Genomic DNA, 21848 nt, shown 5'->3' with positions numbered 1-21848 from the left:
ATTTTTTCATGTGTCTGTTGGCCATTTGTAAGTCCTCATTGGAAAAGTGTCTGTTCATATCTTCTGCCCATTTTATGATTGGTTTATTTGTTTCTCACGTATTGAGTTTGAGAAGTTCTTTGTAGATCTTGGATACCAGTCTTTTATCTGTAGCATCATTTGCAAATATATTCTCCCATTCCATGGGCTGCCTCTTAGTTTTTTGGACTGTTTCCTTGGCTGTGCAGAAGCTTTTTATCTTGATGAAGTCCCACAAGTTCATTTGATCTTTTGTTTCTCTTGCCTTTGGAGATGTGTCATGAAAAATTTGCTGTGGCCGATGTCAAAGAGGTTGCAGCCTATGTTCTCCTCTAGAATTTTGATGGATTCCTGTCTCACATCGAGGTCTTTCATCCATTTGGAGTTTATCTTTGTATATGGTGTGAGAGAGTGGTCAACGTTCATTCTTTTGCATGTAGCTGTCCAATTTTCCCAGGACCATTTATTGAAGAGACTGTCTTTTTTCCACTGGATGTTTTTTCCTGCTTTATCAAAGGTTAGTTGCCCAAAGAGCTGAGGGTCCATTTCTGGGTCCTCTATTCTGCCATTGGTCTATGTGTCTGTTTTTGTGCCAGTACCATGCTGTCTTTGTGATCACAGCTTTGTAGTACAGCTCAAAATCCGGCATTGTGATGCCCCCAGCTTTGTTTTTCCTTTTCAACAGTTCCTTGGCGATTCGGGGCCTTTTCTGGTTCCATACAAATTTAAGGACTATTTGTTCCAGTTCCTTGAAAAATGTCATCGGTATTTTGATCAGGATGGCATTGAAAGTGTAGATTGCTCTGGGTAGCATGGACATTTTAACTATGTTAATTCTTCCACTTCTGCTCATTTCTTGACTGGACTTTTTGGTTTTTTTATGTATTGATTTTGATGTGTTCTTTATAGATTTTGGATACTAACCCTTTATCATTTACAAATATATTCTCCCATTCTGAACGTTGCCTTTTAGTTTTGTTAGTTGTTTCCTTTGCTGTCAGAAAATCTTTTATCTTGATGAAGTCCCAATAGTTCATTTTTGTTTTTGTTTCCCTTGCCTCTGGTGATGTGTCTAGTAAGAAATTCCTATGGCTGATGTCAAAATGGTTGCTGCCTGTGTTCTTCTCTAGGATTTAGATGGTTTCCTGTCTCATGTGTGCCCATTTATAAAATTGGAATTTTTTTTTTTGGTGTTGAGTTGTGTAAGTTCTTTATATATTTTGAATATTAACCCCTTATTGGATATCTCATTGGCAGATATATGCTCCCATTCAGTAGGCTGCCTTTTAGTTTTGTTGATGGTTCCTTTTTCTGTGGAAATATTTTATTTTGGTATAGTCCCTATAGTTTAATTTTGCTTTCTTTACTTCACCAGAGGAGACCTATCTAGAAAAATGTTTCTACAGCCAATGTCTAAAAATTACTGCCTGTGCTTTCTTCTGGGAATTTTATGGCTTCAGGTCTCACATTTAGGTCTTCAATCAATTTTGAGTTTATTTTTGTGTATGGTATAAGATAGTGGTCCAGTTTTGTTCTTTTGCATGTGGCTGCCCAGTTTTCCTAGTCCCATTTGTTGAAGAGACTGTCTTTTCCCCCATTGTATATTCTTGCATTCTTTGTTGTTTCTCAATTCATGACCATAAAAGTATGGGTTTATTTCTGGGTTTTCTATTCTGTGTCTATATTTTGTGCCAGTACCTTACTGTTTTGACTACTACAGCTTTGTAGTTTGTCTTGATATCTGTTACTGTGATAATCTCCAGCTTTGTTCTTCTTTTTCAAGATTGCTCTGACTATTCAGGTTCTTTTGTGCTTCCCTACAGATTTTAGAATTATTTGTTCTAGTTCTGTGAAAAATGTTGTTGGTACTTTGATAGGGATTGCATAAAATCTATGCATTGCTTTGGGTAGTATAAACATTTTAATAATATTTGTTTTTCCAATCCATGAGCATGCAAGATCTGTCCATTTGTGTCATCTTCAATTTCTTTCATCAGTGTTTTGTAGTTTTCAAAACACAGATCTTTCACCTCCTTGGAAGTTTATTCCTAGGTATCTTATTGGTTTTTGGTACATGAAACTACAAATGGGATTTTATTACTTTCTCTCTCTGCTACTTCATTATTCATGTATAGAAATACAACAGATTTCTTTATATCAGTTTTGTATCTTATAACTTTACTGAATTCGTTGATCTGTTCTAGTTGTTTTTGATGGAGTCTGTAGGGTTTTCTATATATAATATGTCATCTGTAAATAGCAAAACTTTTACTCCTTACTTACCAATTTGACCCCCTTTTATTATCTGATTGTTGTGGCTAGGACTTCCAGTACTATTTTGAATAAAAGTGGTAAGAGTGGACATCCTTGTCTTGTTCCTGACCTTAGGACAAAAGGTCTCAGTTTTCCACCATTGAGTATGATGTTAGTGGTGGATTTTTCATATATGGCCTTTATTATATTGAGGTATGTTCCCTCTAAACTTACTTTGTTGAGAGTTTTTATCATGAATATAAGGTGTAATTTGTCAAATGTTTTTTCTGCATCTATTGAGATGATCATATGGTTTTTATCCTTTCCCTTATTGATGTGATATAGCACGTTGATAGATTAGCAAATATTGAATCACGTTTGTGCCCCTGGAATAAATCCCACTTGATTGTGGTAAGTGATTTTTTTTATGCATTGTTGGATATTTTTTGCTAACATTTGGTTGAAGATTTTTGCATCTATGTTCATCAGTGATATTGGCCTGTAGTTTTATTTTTTGTAGCATTGTCATCTGATTTTGGTATCAGGGTAATGCTGGACTCATAGAATTAATTTGGAAACTTACCTTTTTCTTCCATTTTTTGGAATAGTTTAAGAAGGGTGGGTATTAACTTTTCTTTAAATGTTTGGTAGAATTCACCTGTGAAGTCTTCTGGTCCTAGACTTTGGTTTGTTGGGAGTTTTTTTGACTAAAGCAGTCCAAGTGTCCATTGATAGGTGAATGGAAAAAGAACGTGTGTGTGTGTATGTGTGTGTGTGTGTGTATAATGAAATATTCTTCAACCATAAAAAAGAATGAAATCTTGCCATTTACAACAACGTGGATGGAGATAGAGAGTATAATGTTGAGCAAAATAAGTCAGTCAGAGAAAGACAAATACCATATGATTTCACTCATATGTGGAATTTAAGAAACAAATGAACAAACAAAAAAGACACAACAAAAACTAGACACTTAAATACAGAGAACAAACTGGTGGTTGCCAGAGGAGAGGTGGGTAGGGGGTATGGGTGAATTAGATAAAGGGAAGTAAGAGTACATTTACCTTGATGAGCACTGGGAAATGTATAGAGTTGTTGAATCACTATGTTGTACACCTGAAACTATTTTAACACTGTATGTTAATTATACCTCAATAAAATGAAAAATAAAGAAAAATATATTGGGCAGAATCCAGTACTAGAAAGAGAACTTCCACTTAGAAAACATGGATTTCATCAATAAGCAGTTGTGTAACCTTGAGAAAGTCGACTAGAAATTTGAACCTCAATGTCCTTTTCCATAAAATTGAGTAACTAAAACTGTATGAGCTGTTGTGATAGCCCTCTAATTGATCTGCTTCTGGATTCAGTCTCATCTTCCATTTTGCATTCCTATTGCCAAAAATAACATACAAACCTGACTAATCTCTTCCAATGTTTCTTACAGTTCCACACCATAGTTCTTTCCCCTCTAGCTTTACCACCTACCCACTCCCAGATTATGTTCCTGCTATACCAAATGATTTGAAATTTTCTGAGTATAGCATGCCTTCTTACTCTTTTATGAATCTGAACATATGCTTTTTCCGCTACATGGATGCCCCATCAGCCAAATCTGCCACCCCAGTATTTCCAATAAATTTCCATTAGTTTTCAAACCCTAGCTCAGATAGGTGCTTCCTAATGAAACATTTTCTTTCTACCACTGACCCCACTCCCTCCTCTGGGCTGTATTTGTACTTTCCCCCTCACATTTCTATTATTGTACTTATCATAATTTGTTGTAATGGATTTTTTTCTTATCTGTCTTGTCTTTGGTGTTAAGAAATGGCTCATGCTTGTCTTCCTCCTTGCATTTCTTCCACAAATACTTACAGAACACTTACTTTTGTCAGGTACTGTTCTAGGCCTAGAGAGATACAGCAGTGAACAAAACAGACAGAAATATCTGTCTTTCTGGAGCTTCCATATCTTATTCGTGTATCCCTGGAACCTAGCACAGAGGCTAGCATTTAGTATGTGAGCAAGAAATAGTTGGCTTGAAGTCAAGAAACTATTATGACTAAATTTGAAACTTTCATATCTTCCTCTCCCTTACTGTCCACACTGTGTATGTCATATTCTACTTGTACATGTATTAATGTTTAATTCTAATCATTGTTTCTTATTTTCCTAATTTTGTGTACTTTTGTCTCCATCAGTGGTGTCTATCAAACACCACTGTCTAACAAACAGCTTCTGAAAGTGCTATGATGCCTTGGCTGCCTTGTTTAGACCTAGCACACTGAAAGAAGTGCTCTTTCATTCATTCATTTAATCAATAAATATTTATTGAGCACCTGCTATTACTAGGCACTATGAAAGACACTGAGTATAAAATGTCAAATAAGACAGATGTATTTCTGCTTTCTTGGAGCTTATAGTCTAATAATAAAGATAAGCAGTAAACAAGTATATAAATATAAGAGTGTATGATAATTGTTATGGAGAAAATGAACAGGGGGCTGTGCTAATGATTGGAGGAGTGGCCAACTGAAGTAGAATGGTTCAGGAAGGCTTCTCTGAAGAGGTCACATTTAAGTTGAAACCTATAAGATGAAAAATAGCTAACTATGTAAAGTGTTGGAGGACTAAGCATCAGGGGAAGAAGGGACAGAATGTGCCAAGCTCCTGAGGTGACAAAGAACACCTAGAGAAAAGTGCAGTTTAGCTGGACTTTAGAGAGTGAGGAGAGAGGTAATCAAATTAGAGAAGTAGCAGAAGGCAAGATAATGCAGGGTCTTGCATGCCATGCTAAAGCACTTAGAGTGTATCTGGAGGAAGCAAGGAGCCATTGAAAAATTTTGAGCTGAAGAGTGACATAATCAGATATACAGTTTCAAAATCTCACTTTGGAAGCCGTGTAGGGAATGGAGTGGGTGTAAATGAGGCTGCATGGATAGCAGTTGGGATCTGCTGCAGTTGTCCAGGAGAAAGATGGTAGTGACCTTAGCTAGTGTGCTTCCAGGGAAGATGAAAAGAAATGTCAGATTGGGGAATTTTATAAATCACATTAGTTAGACTTACAGTTGGATTTAATGTGGCAATGGGAAGCGGGAAGTCAACAGTGATGCCCAGGTTCTGGCTGGCTGGAGAGGTCATGTGTTGAGATAGGGATGACATGGGGTGCAGAAGACAAGTTGGATGGATAAGAAATGCATTTTAATGATGATGATGATCATCATGAGGGTGGTGGTGACAGCAGTGGTGGTGGACTTACCATAGTTGGAGGAAAGATAAAACAGAAAATATGGCAACTGTCAGTGATTTTCTTTAGCTTGCTGAAGAAAGTTCAACATATTTCAAATATTTCAACTTTGCAAGTCATCTTGATGCTTGATCTAAGAAAATATGTCTTTTTCTTGTTGATTCTCCCTCCTTAAAGTGACCAGGATTACATTTTCTCATTTCACAAAGCTGTGAGAATATTCAAGTCATAAAAATAGACACATACAACATGGATGGCACTGGAGGAGATAATGCTAAGTGAAATAAGTCAAGCAGAGAAAGACAATTATATGATATCCCTCATCTATGGAACATAAGAACTAGGAAGATCGGTAGGGGAAGAAAGGGATAAAGGAAGGGGTGGGTAATCAGAAGGGGGAATGAAGCATGAGAGACTATGGACTCTGAGAAACAAACTGAGGGCTTCAGAGGGGAGGGGGTTGGGGGAATGGGATGGACTGGTGATGGGTAGTGAGGAGGGCACGTGTTGCATGGTGCACTGGGTGTTATACGCAACTAATGAAGCATTGAGCTTTACATCGGAAACCAGGGATGTACTGTATGGTGACTAACATAATATAATAAAAAAAATTTAAAAAATAGTGTACTTATCAAAAGGAAACAGCTTACCATTTTTGATCAGATTGTGCAAGTAGAATACCATTCTCAAACTAGATAATATGACCCAGGTAATATATTCCTAAATTAGTGTCTATCAAAAAAAGAAAATGTCCAAGGACTCCCTACATAAAAATCACCTGGGAAAGTTGGTTCGAAATGAGGATCCTTGCCTAGCAAACTAATCAGAATCTCTGAGGATGGGGCCCAGAAATCTCAGTTGTGTTATAGGCTGAAGTTTGAAAAGCATTGTTCTAGAGGAGGTATTCTTAAACTTTTTGATGCTTTGGTACCTTTTGGTAGTTGGGTGAAACTATGGATCACTTCTCAGAAAACTCTTTATACATGCATCAAATAAAATACATAAGATCACAAAGGAAACCGATTTATGGAAATTCAGTTATCAAAATATTTTTTTAAATTTATATAACAATTTGCATGCTTTTTATTAACACATTACTGAGATCTATTAGCAAGTCTTATAATTTGAAGAGGAAGATGAGTGGAAGTAATATTTTAAGACATCTGCCACAATTGTTAATACAATATAAAATTATCTGTGATATCTATTAGTGACAGTTACAGGTTCAGCAAACACTACTATGATTTATTGCCTAGATTCATAATGGAAGGAAATGCTAAATTCCCATCAGAAGTGAGTGAAGATAATGTACAATTTTTTTCCATCCAAGTTAATACATACCAGGCTTAGAATCCCTGGCTGGGAGGTTGTAACCAAGTAATACAAAGATTAGTGAGGATGTAGTAAAGATAGGAACTGGACTTGAGATACTAGGCAGGGGAGCAAAATTGAAGGATGCCGGCAGGGGACCTCAGTATTTGGAATCATTATTGTAAATAATTAAAAGAGAATTTGGGGACCAAAACATTTATTCCTCTAGGCTTTTAATTGTTTGGTTTAGCTGTTATGCCTCTGAGTGTACCTGAGTGGGCTTGTCTGTACACCCTTGTTATCATCCCCTCCTCTTGCACCCAAGATTTTTCAGAAGTTAGCTATTGAGAAGTTAGATTGTCACTATTTTGTGGCTGTGAGGGAGGAGCAATTTCCAGGATGGAGAGGCATTGTAGGATGAGGAACTAGCATGTTCAGTAATGAGAGAGTCAGAAAACAGGCTAGTATTAAAAACAGTAAGAAGTTCAGAGTAGCTGAGGCCATGGGTGGGTGAGTGGAGAAGCTGGAGAGGTGGGTTAACCTAAGTTTATAGAGGACCTTCCAACTGCATACAGGATTTGGATTTCATGATGGAACTCACAGGGAGCCAGAGAAGAACTTTATGATGAAGAGAGATATGGTGAAATGTATTTTTTATGAAAATAAATCTGCAGGCAAAATGAAAAATGGATTGAAAAGGGGCGGACTATTTCTGAAGCGTTGGTAAGAACCCAATGAGAAAAACATGGGTTCTTTGAAGTAAGGCAATGGTGATGGGACAGAGAAGTGGGAACAGATAAGAGAGATGTTAATGACCGATTTGGATATGTGCTATGAAGAAGAGGAGTTTGGTGTTACTTTGAAGGTTCTAGCTTTGGAGTTCAGGTGAATGGAAATACCTTTAACAGAGGTACCAATCATGAGAGGCACAGCAAGTGTTTGGGAGAAGATTTTTGGTTCTGTTTTGGATAGCTTGAATTTTTTTTAAGATTTTATTTTTGAGTAATCTCTACATCCAATGTGGGGCTCAAATTCACAAACCTGAGATCAAGAGTCACATGCTCCACCAACTGAGCCAGCTGGGTGCCTCTGGATCACCTGAGTTTTAACTGCCTTTTAAACATCAAATGAGAGTTGAATGGAGTTTGCATTTTTACCGTTATTCATAGTAATCCTTTACGTAAATGATGTGAAACATTCTTTTTGTCTAGAAATTGACAGATTGTCTTCACAGAAATTATTGGACAGTTTGGTTTCAGAAATACACAGGATTGGGTATTATATTGTTCTTTTAGTACACTTTTAATGAAAAGTGACATTGTCAGTCAATGGCTGTCCTTCAAAGAGTTATAGTTGTATAGTTAATTCTTCTGGATAAAAAAAGTACTTCATAAACGTGCTAATGGGTTGTGGCAATGGAGAATATCACTAGGCTTGTCTGCCTATATCGAGGGCTTAGACACTTTTGTACTCTCCATTTGCCTTTCTACCATAACTGCTAGGAGACAGAAGATTGTAGGTAGGGTGGGAGCAAAAAGTAGAAGTGGTGTACAGCCAGTTTTTACAAAAGCTCTGTGACCTTTTATTCCTAACAACTGGTATGGACACAAAGGAAACTGGCTAGTTACAACCATCTCCATACTCATTGCCCTTTTAGGTTTTGGGGTCTAGGGTAAGGGGAGAGTTTTACTGTGAAAGTGGGTTGTTGAAATGCAGGATTGACTTTTTTTTTAAGTTTTTTTTTAAAGATTTTATTTATTTATTCGACAGAGATAGAGACAGCCAGCGAGAGAGGGAACACAAGCAGGGGGAGTGGGAGAGGAAGAAGCAGGCTCATAGCGGAGGAGCCTGATGTGGGTCTCGATCCCAGAACGCTGGGATCACGCCCTGAGCCGAAGGCAGTCGCTTAACCGCTGTGCCACCCGGGCTCCCCGCAGGATTGACTTTTAACAGAATTGTGCGGGAAGTGATGTTTGTCTTTGGTGTTCTTTTCTCTTTTGCTTGACTATACCTGGTACCTTTGTGTTATGTTCTGGTAGGTCACAGATGCCACTTCAGGATCTTTCCTAGACTTGCACTCTGTAGTAGATATTGTTTCTATGATCTTTCTCGTTCCATGGTAAAACTTCCTGTTCCTATATTTGATAAACTATGTTCTGTGCATATTTATGATTACTCATAGTTTAAAATGTGCTTCCAAGTAACAGTTGCATTCTAAGAAGGTCTTGGAACAATGCTTTAACCTAAGGAAGTTACTGTAGTGGTACGGTCTGTAAGTACCATGGTCGTTGTGGCCCAGTGGTCTTTCCTAACAATTCTTTAAAATTATTGATAGCATACACATGTGAAAGACATTCAGGAAATAACAAAGAAAATGTATTTATAAAGGCTGAGGGAGTAGTGAGTAGAAGTAGATTTATAAGGCAGATTTCATTTATAGAAGCTTTAGCAAAGGAGAGCAGATGAGTTATTTTTGAAGACGGTAATAGAAGTGGGGTGAGGAGATATTGCATATTTTAATTGAAATGACTTTGAGGGTAGGGACCATGCCATAAGTTTGTGTTTTCCATGGGGCCTGGTAGAATAATGTATGCATAATATATAGTGATAGTTTAAATGAATGAGCAAATCCATGCAGGAGAATTATTGATTAAAAAAAATCCTTCTATATGTTTATTTCTACCTTGAAGAATCTCCTAAACCCAGATAGAATTTTTTAAAAATTTCCACAGATTTAGTATATATGTAATCATTTAAAGAGGTTGGTTGAAATACCCAATGAATTGGGCAAAAATAAAAGCCTGTTTATTCCTCAATGAACTCCAGATTGAAGGAAATTCTATGACACCTAACAAGTAATGCTGACAAGGGAGTCTCTAGGTTATCCATTTATCTCTCTATGAGAATGTAAATTATTTTACGTGTTTTGTTTGGCTTTTTAAATGTTGACAAGTCTCAGATGTATGTTAATAGAAATGCTGTGATCAGAAGTACATTAGAATGACATCTGAGAAAGAAAACTGATGTTAAGAAATAAGTAGTAAGAGAGAGAACATTTAAAAAATGCGAACAAAACCCCTTTGGTGACTTGCAGCGCAAGATGGTTGGGAGCAAAGGGAGGAATGAGATGATAGAAATCCTCATTAAAATTAAAAGCCACAGAAAAGTGGAAAATAGCATAAAAGGCAATGCATCATAAATCATTATCTACAGGGCTAACTAAAAGACAAAAGAATTGGTGTTGCCAGTTCATGCTTTATGCAGAAAACCATAATTTGTTTCCAAGAGGTATTTTTGATACAAAACCTAACAATGGAAACCTGCCATAAAGTATGGGCCTTGTTTTAATGAGTATCTTGTATGTACAGCAACAGTACAGAACTGGAAGTTACAAAGATCTCCAGAGTATTAGTAAATCAAGTTATATGCTGTGAAAATAGAACAATGAAAACATATTCACTGTACCTATTCAAAGGTAGAAATAATACTAAAATTTTATTACAGAATTTCAGTTAATTTAGGCTTTGGATATGATATGTAAACCATGGAACAGTTATTTATATTACTAGCCAAGAAAAATTATTAAAGATTATTAGATACTTGGGATACAAGAAAAATTATTAAAGATTATTAGAAAAAAAAGATTATTAGATACTTGGGATGTCCAAGTATTACCAATAAGCATGTATTTATTACCAGTAAGTGTGTATTTATTGACCACTTGCTGTATGCATAATACTGTATTAAATACTATGGAGAAGAAGATATAAAAATAAAAACAAATACTGAAGAAATATTTGAATGTATGCTGAGCATTATCATTGGGGGGTGCAGGTACAATAGAAATGTTAAAGTGAAGGATCTTGTTAGACCTGCAAATCAGAGGAAACGCTCAGAAGGAATTATATATTTAAGTGAGTCTTAGAAGATGAGAAAAGTTAGCCAGGTGAAGAAATACTAGCATTCTGAAAGTTAGCATGCAGCATGTGTGGGGTCCTGGCGTTGAGAGAGAACATAACATATTCGAGGGGGCTTATGAAGATCAGTGTGGCTGAAGCATAAGAAATAATGGGGAGTTTGGTTGGAGGTGAGACTGGAGAGTAGGCAGGAGTCATATAGTGAGGGGCCTTATAGACCATAAGTAAGGATTTTAGTTTTTATTCTAAGGACAGTTGGGGATAAAATAATTGGGTGATAGGTATTAAGGAGGGCACTTGATGTCATAAGCCCTGGTGTTATATGCAACCGATGAATTGCTAAATTCTACCCCTGAAACTAAAATACACTATATGTTAACTAACTTAAATTTAATTTAAATAAAAAAAATTAAGACAGTTGGAAACTATGAAAGGTTTTAAGAACACAAAATGATATGCATTGAAAGCGATGGGAAAAGAGATGATGAGGTCAACTTGGAAAGCAATAATAAGTGGCTGGTTATTTTTTGCTAGTCAGTTTAGTGCCTGTGCTTGCCTATTGAGCTGTGCTTAATAGGCCTTGATATGGAATAATCTATTTGTATTCCATGAAACTTTTAAAACCAGCTCACGATTGTCAAACAAGTACCTCAAGAGATTCTGACTGGGTTGACTTTATGGTTCCATTTTAATATATTCAATTTTAATAAAGCAAGTATATTAGGAGATGTTGCTAGTCATTTGGAGCAATCAAGGAGATTGATAATTTGTTTTCTTTCCAAAAATGGAAGAAATATAGGAAGGAAGGGAACAGAAAGAAAATGAAGAGATATGGGACCCATTAGTGAGATGGACTATGAACACTACTCGGGGGATTTGCCATATGTTGTCAATGGATGAAGTGTGATTCAAGAGATTTGGATTTGGTTACATTATTTTTCACTTGACTTATCATTGTAACCTCCTTAGGGACGCACTTAAATTAGTCATGCCTTAGTTCTTCTATTGTAAAGATCCTCTGACCTAGAACCAAACATTATGCAGGTTCAACTAATGAAATCATGTCAATTAGAGTATCTTGAGCTCTAGAGAGAGGTGTGTCATGCAAGAAGTCTTGATTACAATTGCTATGTTATGCTTTTGTGCACTTCAGTTCCTTAGAAAAGAAACATATTTTGAAGAAACTCTTTAATAAGGACTTGGCAATGTAAGCAGGCTGCCTTGTAATATTTACACTTCTTTAATTGCAATACTGAGTATGTGTTTGATGGGTCTCTTATGGCAGGTGCATTGACTTTCTTCTCCCTCCTGGTATTGGTGTAATATTTTTATAGGACAGCAGAGGGTACTGTGAATATATCCTGATGTAAGGTATGAACAGGAAGAAAGACGTTTGCTTCAGCTTTGATTCATACTTGAGGGCTGTCAGTCATGTAACAAACCCTGTCCACATTTCCTGTCTCTTTTCAAAACTACAATAACTAGTACCATTTTGCCCACTTAGGGTCACTAACATGTGGTTTTTGTATATAGAGATGATACTAAGCCACCAGCAGTTGATGGTGGCTCTGACTTTTTTTCACTAGCACATGGGTTGCATTTGAGCTTTTCACTCACTGTACTTCCCTAAGGACCAATGTAATGCCTCAGAGACAATAGTGATGAGGATTTTGGTCCATGGCTAGGCTACAGAGAAAGTTTCAATGACCTACATGGGATCTAACTGTAATTCTGACCTCAGTGTTATGCTCAAATTAGCTAAGTAAGGTTGCTTGGGGAACCATGGCAGACTCACTCATAAAAGTGTGCCGTGTCTATTTAGTCAATAGGCTAAAATATAGCTGAAGAATATGCAGATATCTCCTGTTGAGATGATAACATACATTTTTTTATGATCTGCCTTATGTACCCCTTAAGGAAATAAGATGAGCATATATATATTTGTATATATTTTTGTATTCAGTTTCCACCCACAGTCTCTGGTTGTTTTCTTTAATGGTAGCCTTCTAAATCAAAATTGGTCATCAAATAGTTTGTCACAACTTTCAGCTTGATTGAGACTTTGTAAGCTTTTAAAAAATGTTTTATTTTTGTAAGGTCTAGAAACTGCCTTTACATTGCAGTGTAAATGTTATTTACATTTAGCCATTGCCTACAATAATCTATTGATAGTATTTTACTTTTATATAGTAAGGGAGGTATGCTATAATCTATTAGGAAGACTATTTCATACTTTCATACTTTTCTAGATTAAAGGTAACAGCAGTAGTGTGAGATCTAGACATTTGGCATCATAGTCTGTCATCCAGGGCATTTGCCCAGGCTGCTTGGTAGAAGTCATCCCATTCTGAATATATGTTGGTTCCAGGGGACGGTTTGCTTGTGGAGTAGTCCAAAATACACTTTTAGGCTTATAAAACAGAGTTAAGGGTAGTAGTCTGCTGGAGCCAGCTTGTTTTGGCTAGTAAGGGATGATTGTGTATTGTTGTGATGAGTACTGGATGATATATGGAATTGTCAAATCACTATATTGTACACCTGAAACTAATATAACACTGTATGTTAACTACACTGGAATTAAAAATTTTTTAAATAGAAAAAAAAGTTGATTGTGTACATTTCTTCTCAATGCTGTGTTGAATAAAATTGCATTTGTAGACTGAAATCAGCTGTGGTGGGAGTATTTACACTACAAGAATAGGCAAAGGCTATCAACCAGAGCATCCCTTCCCCTTGGAGACCTGGTTGGTACACGTTTACCAGCACACTACTGCCTGGGGGCCATTATTCCAGCCATTGAAGCATATCCCAGAGTAGCCTTGACATATTTCATTCTAGTCCTGGGATTGAGATTGACCCAGACTTCCCAGAGTATTTTTGGCAGTCTTGAGGAATACGCCAGTTCAAATCCATACTTTTGAAACTGAGTGAGAAACCACTAAGTCATTTGAAGGATGGAGGGCTAGGATGGGGTTGAATTAGCATTCAGTTTATTGCATTCATAGCAATGTTGTCTAACAGACTCATTCCAGGTGCTAGCCATTTACTGTAAATAAGAAATGTGGAATCTTTTGTTGCTAGAACAATTTACCAAGCAAGTACCTTCCTGTCCATTCATGGCAAAGGAATGAAAGGAACAAAAAAAGTCCTCGACTTGAGTATACTCTATAAGTGGTTCAGCTCTGTGCCAGGCGCTGATGCATTGCATATGGGTCCATCCCATCCCTGCAAATTCTCTTGGCTTAATGATTGTCAAAACACTGTGTAAATAGTATATTGAAGATGGCAATTTTCATAAGCTGTATTCTTTCTTTTTTGACAAAAAAGGACTTCCTGTGTTTTTTTCAGAAGAATGCATCAGACACCTGGGCTTTAGTGCTTTCATTTATAGAATGAACATTCATCCTACTTGGCACTTAATATTTTTGACATTCAGAACATTTTGGAATAGCCCTTGACTTTAAAACTTTTTTACTGGTGAAAATATTTATAACACATATAATAGACAAAGGTATAATTTGATTACAAAGCATTACAGAAACTAAATCCGTGAATGGAAAATAGGGCAAAAGATATAAACAAAGCTATTTACAGAAAAAAAGGAAACATAAGTCATCAATAAATATGTGAAAAGATGCTCTATCTCACTCATAATTGAAAATGTAAATGCAAATTAAAACAATATATCAATGTTGGTTGGGATTGTGAAGTTAATAAGCAGTCTCTGTTGTTTGTGGGAGTATAAATTATTATTTAGTTTATTGGAGAAAATTTGGTAATATATTTCAAAATATAGAATCCGTTTAGCTTTGGACCCAACCTTCTTTCTTCTGAGAATTTATCTTATAAAAATATATGCATATGATTATAATACACATACACACAGGTGCATACAATCACACATATACACACATACACACAAGGGTATTCATTAAAACATTGTGCCTCTTTACCAACAACATACTTCGAACTTATCTCTGCTTCACTCCTCCCAACTGCTGCACAGCATTTCACCTTGTAGATGAGCCATCATTCATTTACCCATCTTTTTTCCATCCATCCATACATCCACCTATCTATCCATACATTCATGTATCCACATATTCATCTATTTGCCTACCTACACACTAAATTATTTATTGCTTGCTTATTTAAACCATTTCTTCCCAAATTATAGATGCAATGCTTGTTTTTGTCTAAAACAAAACAACAAACTAGCAAACATAAAAATAGCAAAAAAAGAATGCAGTTAGAGAAGGGTACAACATGAAAAAAACTACAGCCTAGTCTCATTGTTCAAAGGCAATGACTATTAACAGTTTCTGTTCTAGTGGTTACTTTTATACCATTAAATAATATGCTTATTATTATAATAGTATTGATATCAGTATTGTTATAAAATATAATATGCTTATACCTTCATTGCCTTTTTTCCTCTCCTCCCCTCCTCTTCCATTCTCTCATATCCTTTTTTTGTCTTTGTGTCAGGATGAAGAAATCCATATGAGAAAATCTGATACTGGCTTAGCTCATAATTTGGGACATTTGACCAAGACGGGAGCGTGTATAAGTAAAGCACACACAATTAGAGGGTACCCAGCCTTGAAAAGAATGGGCAGAACCAGAGAGGAAAGTAGATACAGTTAGAACAGGGAGAACCACTCAGGAAATGTAGGCTCTTCCCTGTACCAGCCCCTTATCTAGAACCTGAGAGGGCTAGGTTGCTGTTTGGTGTTTCAGCAGTGGCTGAAATTCTCACCCAGAGTTCTTGGAACTCTTAATGACACGATAAAGTGGAAAGAACATGGTTTTGGAGTCCAAAAGCCTTGATTTTGAATCTCACCTCTACCACTTTTTAGCTATGTGATCTTGGGGCAACTTGATTAACCTCTTTGGGGTCCAGTGTACTTATGTACAGGCAATCAATAATATTTTACCCAACACTACTCTTAGAAGAGTTAGGTGATGGTGATGATGATGATGATGATGATGATGATAATGGTGATAGCAATTAATATTTATTGACTACTTACTATATACCAGGTGTGATTCTAAGTGCTTTGTATTTATGGAGTGCCTTATGTAATAGTATTTAGAAGATAAAGGTATTATTGAGATCTCATTTACAGATGAAAAAATATCAGATACAAACAGATTAAATAACTTGCCCAAAGCCTACAGTTGACAAATGACACAGGCAGGAATCATATTGTGGCAACGTGAGTGCAGATTGTATAGTTATACTATAACACAGTTATAAAGTAAAGCATCTAGTATGGTATATGACACGCAGTAGTGCTCAGTATATATTTATTTCATTATTTCATTTCCTTGTCAGAATAACAGATTTTGCTCTTTCAACCCAAAGGAGCCTGTGTGACAGTATACAAGGTCATACTCCTCTTTCTATTTTTTCAAAGAAGCAAGCCATTAAATACTTTGCCTTAAATTTTGAATTGCTATACAAAGGTTCGGTATTACTGTTTAAAGCATTAACAATACCTTGGCTCGGAGTGAGCAGTTATACTTTCTAAAGATGTGAGCAATAGCCTATTACTTCCTCCTTGCAGCGTTCAAACTCAAGTATGTAGGAAACTTGACAACATTTCCTAGATACTCATGTCCCCCATAATGTCCAGAGGAACATATGCAAATTGAGCCACAAACATAGATCCATGCCTTCTGGAGTTCCCCAAAGCAGATAGATAGACAAGTCAAGTTCAAGGAACAAACCTGTTTCACATAAGAAATACATCTGTACTTTCGTAAGAAAACTATGGTCATGGGAGGTGAAAAAAACAGTAAGGCAAGGAAACAATGGTAGGTCTCAGTGAGAGAATTTATTTGAAAGAAGTCAGAGGACAGAGGATGTCCAAACTGATCTCCCTGCATTCATTCTTTTCCCACTTCATTTAGAGGAGTATCTGGGACCTAAAAACTAGGCAAAGTGAATCTGCGGTTTCTGGGAGATCAGCAAGTACAAAAGTATCACTTTTTGACTACTACTTTTTTGGTAATGGTATTTCTACCATTTTTGTATGTTTTAAGCTCCTCTTTTACAGTGCTTCAGCAATGTCTTTTCGTCATTGTCTTAATGTCCATCAACACATTACCTTTGAAAAATGGTACCAGTTTTTGCGAATGCTATCTTACTAGCTCTGCTTCTGATTTTAATCCATTCTTAGCAGCTAGAGTGATCTGTTCCAGAATGGTAAATCAGATCACATCACTTCCTTACTTAAATCTTTGCTTCCCACTGCACTTAGGATAAGGTCCAAATTCCTTACCAAGGCCTATGATGCTCTTCAGGTTCTGCCTCCTGCGTACTTCTACAACCGTCTGTCCCACCACTCTTCCATATACATTCTCTGCTCCTACATTGAGCTATCTTTAGTTTCTAAATCAGACCATTCTGACCCAGCCATTGAACATCCTATTTCCTCTAACTGGAACATTGTGCCTTTGCTTAATCAAACCGTACCCATTCTTCAAAGCTCAGATCAAGTGTCACTTCTTTAGGAAAGACTTCTTTGACCACGCATACTAGATTGGGTCTTTAAACACCATGCTTATCTCCTTCTCATGCTTACTATAATTATACTTAATTAATTATTTAAGATGTTTGTTTCTTTCAATAGAATGTTACCTTCATAAGGACAAGGATCATGTCTGTCTTCCTCAAAATACTGTATCTTTAGTGCCTGCTAAGTACATATCACTGATTTTCAGTATTTATCAAGTGAATTAAATTAAGGGATATTTAGGTTGTGGCTGTCTCTTGTGGCTGTGTGCATGTGCATGAGCATGTATATATGTGTGGAGGTGGATTTTATGACCCTCTGGCATCTTCCTGTACTTGACCTTAAAGTCAGTAGTTCAGATGGTTTATTTCTGATTTACCAATGTCCAAACAGTCCTTTGGTACCCCCAAGGAAATATAAAATATAAAGTTGAAAATATTTGGAGGATTGATAAATTTCTTATGAAAAATAACTCTATATGGATATATACTGGGTAGCGATATATGCCCAGAATTTAGCTCCTTTATTAAAGTTTAGTTAAGGAATAGAGCAATTTGTTAGGAAGTATAGATCAGTGTGCTCAATAAAAATCCTGCCAACTTTTCTATCTGTAAAGTGTGTCTTTAGGCTGTAACTCAGTAAAAAAGAAAGTGCTCTTTTAATTGCAGATGAAATATCAGTCCCTGTCAGTTTGTTGCTCTAAAGGTAATGCAATTTGCTAAGCTCAGTTGGACCAGATTGTCTCTTATTTAATCTTTGATTATTCCAGTTATGGTGTTTTGTAGCTATCTGTTGAGACAATTCCTTGCACGCAGAACTGGGTTGGGTAGTGCAGAGCTGATTTTAATCTTATTGAAGGAAATATTGGCTTGAATTAGTCTTTTAAAAACATGGATCCATTTTTCCATTTTAATAGCAGATGATTGTAATGTCAACAAAGACCACAAATACCAGTTTGCTTTTACTTATTCCTAATCACTTCCCTGAGTATAAAAATTTTGATAGCTCGACTTTAAGACTATCCATTCTTGCTGTGAAAAAGGAGTTTTCAAAATAACACCGTGTGTCAATGAGGGAATATAAGGCTAACATAGTGGAGACTAGGATGACCTGGCCCACTTTAAGATATCTTATGGCACTTAAAACCTAAAACGTCTGAAATGTGAGTCTGGTGATGGAGGCTTAAATCAGAAGGTCTCTGGGTTAAATGAGACCAACAATTGCCCAACCTGCATTGTATGTCTAAAAGGGCTCACTTTAAGAATAACGTATTTGGCACATAATCTAGAACTATGTGATGTGCAAACATACACCTGATAAAGGGGAAAAAATCCATCAACTCATTTTCTATGGTGATGTCAAATGACTGATCTGACTGATTTTTAAATGATTCTATTGAGATATAATTTATATACCATATATCTCCTCGATTTAAAGTGTATAATTCAGTAGTATTTAGTATTTTCAGAGTTGTGCAGCTATTACCACTATCTTATCCCCTGACAACTACTAACCTGCTTAGTGTGTCTATGAATTTGCCTATTCTGGACATTTCATATAAGTGGAATTATTCAATGTGTGGTTTCTCATGACTGGCTTCTTTCACTTAGCAGAATGTTTACAACATTCATCTATATTGTAGCATGTTATCATTACTTCATTTCTTTTATTACCCAATAAGATTCCATTATATACCACATTTTATCTATTCCTCAGTTGATGGAATTTTGAATTGTTTTTACTTTTTGGCTATTAAGAATATGCATGAGGAATAGCAGGGAGATCATTAGAAGAAGGAAGGGAAAAGTGAAGGGGGAAAAACAGAGGGGGAGATGAACCATGAGAGACTATGGGCTCTGGGAAACGGAGTGTTTTAGAGGGGAGGGGGGTGGGGGATGGGCTAACCCAGTGAAGGATATTAAGGAGGGCACATATTGCATGGAGCACTGGGTGTTATATGCAAACAATGAATCATGGAACACTACATCAAAAACTAATACTGTACTGTATGGTGACTAACATATAATAAAAAAAAGAATAATGATGCTATAAACAGTATTGTATTTTTTTTGTGTGTATGTGGACATACATTTTCTTTTTTTTTGGAGGGTAGACAAACATTTTCAACTCCTTTAAGTATACACTTAAAAATGAAATTTCTGGATAATATGGTGATTCTATGTTTAACCTTTTAAGGAACTGCCAAACTGTTTCCCAAAGCAGCTGCACCATTTTACATTACCACCAGCAATGTACGAAGGCTTCAATTTTTTCACATTCTCATCAAAATTTTCTATTATGTCTTTATGCATCCTAGTGGGTGTGAAGTGGTATCTCATTGTGATTTTCATTTTTTCATAGCTACTGATGTTGACTATCTTTTCATGTGTTTATTGGCTATTTGTATATCCATTTGAAGACATGACTATTAAAATACTTTAGTGACTTTTTAATTGGGTTATTTGTATTTTTGTTGAGTTGTAAGAATTCTTTATATATCCTAGATACAATTCCCTTATCAGATATGTGATTTACAAGTATTTTTCCCCATTCTGTGGGTTGTCATTTTACTTTCTTGATGGTATTATTTGTAGCACAAAGTCTTTCATTTTCATGGAATTCAATTTATTTTTTTGATGCTTGTACTTTTAATGTCATGTCTAAGATGTTTTGTCTAAACCAAAGTCACAAAGATTTACTCCTATATTTTATGCTAAGAATTATACTGTCTTTGCTCTTACATTTAGGCATATGATCCATTTTGAGTTAATTTTTGTATGTGATGTGAGGTAGGGGTCTAAATTCTTTTGCATGTAGCTACCGAGTTGTTCCTGCACCATTTGTTGAAAAGACTATTTTCACTGAATGGTCTTGGTACCCTTGTTGGAAATCAATTGACCAAAAATTTATGTTCTGAACTCTCAATTCTGTCCATGGATCTATGTTATCCTTATGCCAGTACTGTGCTATCCTTTTTTTAAAGATTTTATGTATGTATGTATGTATGTGTGTGAGACAGAGAGAGAGAGAGAGAGATTGCGAGCATGAGCAGGGGGAGGGTCAGAGGGCAAACAGACTCTCCGCTGAGCAGGGAGCCTGACTTGGGGCTCCATCCCAGGACCCTGGGATCATGACCTGAGCTGAAGGCAGATGCTTAACTGCTTGAGTGACCCAGGCCCCCCACACTATCTTGATTATTAGTTTTTAATGTAAGTTTCAAAATTGGAAAGTATAAGGCTTCCAACTTTCTTATTTTTAAGGTTGTTTTGACTTTTCTGGATCCATTGTATTTTCATATAAATTTTAGAATCAGCTTGTCAATTCCTGCAAAAAAGAAAAAAAAAGGAGCTGGGATCTTGCTAGGGATTGCATTAAACGTATACATCAAATTGGGAAATATTTCTATCCTAACAATATTAAGTCTTCTGATCCATAAAACATGGAGTGTCTTTCCTTTTAGGTGTCCTTTAATTTCTTTCAATATTTTAGTTTTCAGAATATGAGTTTTGCACTCTTTTTTTGTTAAATTTATTCCTAAGCATTTTCTTATTTTTGGTGCTATTTTAAATGTAATTGTTTTCTTACTTCCTGCTTCAGTTTATTCATTCCTAGTGTATAGAAATACCATGGAATTTTGTGTGTTGATCTTGCAACCTTGCTGAACTTGTTTATTAGTTCTAGTGAGTTTTTTGTTGGTTTTGTTTTGTTTTAAGTAAGCTCCATGCCCAGTGTGGAGCCTGATGTGGGGCTTGAATTCATGATCCTGAGATCAAGACTTGAGCTGAGATCAAGAGTTGGATGCTTAACAGACTGAGCCACGCAGGTGCCCCAGTTGTAGTGGTTTTTAGTTGATACCTTAGGATTTTCTATATACGTGATAATGTTGTCTGCAAATAGAGATATTTATATTATTTCCCTCCAATCTTGGTATCTTTTATTCATTTTCTTGCTTAATTGCCTCTTTATAACCTCCAGTACAATGTTGAATAAAAGTGCTAAGAGCAGACATCCTTGTTCTTGATCCTAAGGGGACAGATTTCAGTATTTCATCATTAAGTATAATGTTACCTATGGGTTTTTTTATGGATAGCCTTTAACACCAAAGAATTTCCTCATTTATTCCTAATTTTCTGAATGTCTTATCATGAAAAGATGTTGAATTTTGTGAAATGCTTTTTCTGCTTCTATTGACATGATTATATGATTAATTTCCTTTATTTTATTGAGTTGGTATATTACATGGATTTATTTGTAGATGTTAAACCAAGTTTGCATTCCTGTGATAAATCCTACTTTGCCATGATGTATAATCTGTTTTATATGTTGCTCAATTCAGTTTGTTAGTATTTTTTATGAGATCTTTTTGGTCTGCATTCATAAAAGATTCAGGTCTATAGTTTTCTTTTCATGTGATGTCTTTTCCTGATGTTGATATCAGGGTAATAGAATGTGTTGGGAAGTATTCTCTCCTTTTATATTTCTTGAGAGAGTTTTTGAAGAATTGATATTAATTATTCTTTAAATGTTTGATAGAATTCACCAGTGAAGCTATCTGGGCCGGGGCTATTCTTTCTGGGACAT

General features: G+C 36.0%; 1 protein-coding gene and 1 long non-coding RNA gene across 3 annotated transcripts in view; one reads left to right on the top strand and one right to left on the bottom strand.

Moving 5' to 3' along the window:
- The window catches only part of IL1RAPL2 (interleukin 1 receptor accessory protein like 2), a 1151831-nt gene that overhangs the window by 32442 nt on the left and 1097541 nt on the right, over positions 1–21848 (top strand). The gene's annotated exons all lie outside the window — the stretch shown is intronic.
- Positions 10442–21848, bottom strand: part of LOC148106896 (uncharacterized) — a 120581-nt gene continuing 109174 nt past the window's right edge. For both annotated transcript variants that reach the window (XR_015723253.1, XR_015723254.1), the window contains one exon: positions 10442–20591. This is a non-coding gene — a long non-coding RNA (uncharacterized LOC148106896). The remainder of the gene's footprint in view (positions 20592–21848) is intronic.

The sequence above is a fragment of the Ursus americanus genome, chromosome X (genome assembly GCF_024610735.1).
Source record: "Ursus americanus isolate L20-20 chromosome X, mUrsAme1.1.p, whole genome shotgun sequence".
Lineage (NCBI taxonomy): Eukaryota > Metazoa > Chordata > Mammalia > Carnivora > Ursidae > Ursus > Ursus americanus.
This window is presented reverse-complemented; position numbering and strand designations above follow the sequence as displayed.